This window comes from Solanum verrucosum, unplaced genomic scaffold, assembly GCF_900185275.1.
Source record: "Solanum verrucosum unplaced genomic scaffold, falcon-dt-bn FXZP01000867.1, whole genome shotgun sequence".
In the NCBI taxonomy this organism is placed as follows: Eukaryota; Viridiplantae; Streptophyta; class Magnoliopsida; order Solanales; family Solanaceae; genus Solanum; species Solanum verrucosum.
The window spans coordinates 188,290-192,283 of NW_026019825.1; positions in this window are offsets into that span (position 1 = coordinate 188,290).

Here is a 3,994-nt window from a genome sequence, read left to right on the forward strand (position 1 = left end):
CATCAAGGCACATGTTACACCCCCTAGTTTAGAAGACCATTTAAGATTCAATTGAGGGTTGCAAGGGAAAGTGCCAAGGCAAAAGGGCAAAGCCAAAGCCAAAGGCCAAGGCTGCCCACAGCTTGGAGCACACTGCCTCAAGACTATGACAACCACCATGGCTCGTGGTGTTGTTCGTGAGGCAAAGGCAGTAGCTCCCTAAGGGATAACTCAAAGTGGCTTACCTTCACGAGCAACTTCACGACCAATGGTCTTGACCATGGTTCGTGGGAAGGCTCGTGAAGATGCCTTAGAATGAGAGAAGCCAAGACACTTTAAGCAAAGTAATGCCCCAAGTTCATGACCACCTTCACGACCAGTGGTCTTGACCATGGTTCGTGAGGGGTCTCATGAAGTCCCTTTAGGTTTAAGGGAGGCAAGGCATTGAGGCCAAGCCACTGCCTAGGGACCACGACCATCACCATGACTCGTGGTCTTGACCACGGATCGTGGGAGGTCTCATGGTCATTCATTGGATTTTTTGAGGCAAAGACACAAAGCCTTAGCCACTTCCCAAGGACCACGGGTAGGACCATGGCTCTTGCGGTCCTCTCGTGGTGTTTGTGAGTGTGCTGCCTAAGGAGGGGTTGTTTAGTAAATTCCTTTTTTATTAGTTTTAAGTTGCAGTCGTTTTATATGGATTTTATACACATGAAGTATTTTAAGTCATTAACCACGCCAACTAAGTCATTAATCCCAAAACCCCAAAAGATCCCAAAGTTCTTCCTCTCAAAATATTTCTCTATCTAGAAAACCCAAGAAGAAGAGAATGAAGCTAGGTCGAAACACCTCCATTGTTGCAAGCTTAGTAGGGATTTGAATAAATGTATGTTAGATTAATCATCTATGGGTTATTCCACCCATAGAGCCCCCTAGGTTTTCCCCCAATTGTGAAGGCAAAAACACAATTCTAGCTAGAGTTTCCTTCTACATTCTGGGTAGGGTTTAGGTATGATTCCAATATAGTGGATAATACCTAGTTATGATTGTATTGGCATTGAATTATGATATTATGATGAATTTATGTGATTTCGATGGTTATCCGTAGTTTATTTGATGAATTTGATATCTTGTGGGTTTATGCCATAAGAGGTGAAATTGAAGGTCCATAGGTGATCTTCCTAAATCAATGTCATGTGTAGTAATTGTTAAAGATTAGAAAAACATGGACATGAAATGAACTAGACTCTATTATATATGATGGATCTTGACTTGTAAATTTGAAATTGAACCTTTAGGATGAATTGTGGCTAGAATCACGTAGTAATGAATAATGTGATTGAATGCCTTGTAATCTAGGTTCATAATATGTTTCTATGGTGTAGAGTTATTGAGAATGAAGACTCATAGTTGTGAATGTTGATCACTAGGGCTTTAGAGTGAAGCTAATATGATTAACTATAAATGCTAAGGCTTTGATAGTAAAATCTACCTGTGAATACAAGGCCAATGAATAGAATTATGATTAAAGATCTTTTCCTACTTTATTCATCTTATGAATCATAGATGGTAGGAAGTGATAGAATCGGTTAAGTCATGATGGTATCCTTTTCTAATGTAGAATTCTAGATATGATGTTAGACATGGAGATGAACTTAACATGAAAGACTTCTCACATAGTAATGGTTCTAGGGTTGAAGAGAATCTCTTACCTAATTGAACCTAAGGCTATAGAGCCTTCATACCTAGGTCATGGATGGTGATAGTTTCTCACACATGGTCTAAAGGGGTATTAGCATGGATTGGTTGTCAATGACATATTTCCATAAACTTGAGTCAAAGTAGAGACTTAATGATTATCTTGTGGGATTGAGGACTAACACCGAGTGGATATTGAAATGAGATGGAAGTTCCCACCTAGTTGAGTTTGGGCTTCCAACATGGGATCTCTCATCTAGAATAGTCCGGATTTCCCAAAGTGTGTATCATGAGATAGAAGCCTTCCCCTAGTGGAGTTTTGGGTTTCTAGTAGCAATCTCTGTATCTGATAGCTATGTGCCCCGTAGGAAAGTTAGCTAGTTGATCCAACTAAGATAACAACCCGATTCTACCTTAGGCAAGTGGACCAACCCTTGACGGTGTGGGTAACACCTTGAAGAGATCATGTGATAGTTAATATGTTCTCATGTCGGTTAAGGCTATTTCCCAATTAAACAATATTAGTAAATAACTAAGATTATGCTCAATGTAGCATCTCCTAGAGTTCAAACCTCATGGGCTAAGATTATGCATAATGTAGCATCTCCTAGAGTCCAATACAAGTAATGGTCTAAGATTGTGCTTGAAGGAGCATCTCATAGAGATCAAACTTAATGAACTAAGATTATGCTTGAGGAAGTATCTCCTAGAGTTCAACCTTGGTGAACTAAGATTATGCTTTAAGTAGCGTCTCCTTGAGTTCAAGCTTGATGAACTAAGATGTACTTAATGTAGTATATCCTAGGGTTCTAAATAATGAGGAACTAAGATAGGCTTAGTGAAGTACCTCATAGTGTTCAAGAGTATAAATGGACTTAGACATGCTTAATAGAGTTCCTCATAGTGTTTTAAGGTCTAAAGAGAGGTACTAGGTTCCAAACTAAGAAGCATGAGTATGATGACCTAAAGAAGTAGTTAGTATGAATGGTAGTATGGGATGCCATTCATGCATTGCACAAGTATGACTTAAGGTTACCTAATGAGTATTGTCTTATAAGATTTATACTTGGTGGATTGTTGCTATAGTTGCCTTCCATGAGAGGATTGACTAAAGGTGATAGTTCCCTTGTTTACATGAAGTAATATAATAATCAGACCAAATGAGGGTAAATATGACTAGGATAACTTCAAGGTTATTCTTAGTGTGGAGGGTATTATGGGATGACTTTCATACATTGCACAAGTGTGCTTTAAGGTTACTTAGGAGTATGGTTCCCTTATGGTAGAAAAGCTTAAGTCTTGACCATGCATATAGGTTATGATTAGGATGACCAAAAAGGGATACTTGGCTTAGGTGGTATTATTGGATGCTATTCATGCATTGCACATGTATGCTTTTGAGGTTACTTGAGAATGGTTCTATTATGGTATGGATGACTAAGAGTGAACTAATGCTTATGTGATGCTTATGTTGAAGACTTTGCTTATTATGATGATATTGTCTCTTATGCTTGTAGTTTATGTTTCATGAAGTATTTCATATGATTATGTCTTATGTTGACTAACCCTTATGATATGCTTTAATGATTATGCTAGGTAACATATTTAGCACATTTTGTACTAACACATACATTGCCTACATTCTAATCAAATGTAGGGTTAGAGACTTGAGTGCTATCTTGAAGCTAGGTTTCTATGGAGCTAAAGAGTTGAAGATCTTGGTGAGTCCTCATAGCTTCGAGGACAAAACCCACCATTTCCTTTATGTTTTTATTTCATGTTTTGAGACTATTGTATGGTCTATGTCCCAAGAGTTTATTCCAAAGTTGTATTAGATGGTTTGAGACAAAGTATAGAAGACTTCCGCTTTCTTTTATGAAAATGACTTCGATTGTAAAAGTTTTAAATTTTCCATATTTTTCTATTATCTTATGTTCATGATATGCTAAGGGCTTGGGGGTCAAGTACGCCGTGTTACTTCTAGGGTATACCCCTGGGTCGTGACAAACTTGGTAATCAGAGCACAAGGTTTAGAATGGTTCTAGGATTGTCTTAAACCACGTCTAGTAGAGTCTTATTCATAAATGTGAAGCGCACCACATTTATGAATAGGAGGCGATTGGATGTTTAGGAAATCTCAGTTCTTCATTCTCTAAGTCGTGCCATAGAGTTTGGCTTTAGTAAGCCCTTCTTCTAATTCGTGCCCATTATTTTTAGGGTATGGCTAATACAAGGGCAAATGCTAGGATAGGTGAGGAAGGCAATGAGGAGCAAGAGGTTCCTCCCCAAGGTCCCCAAGCTCCTAATGATGAGGGAG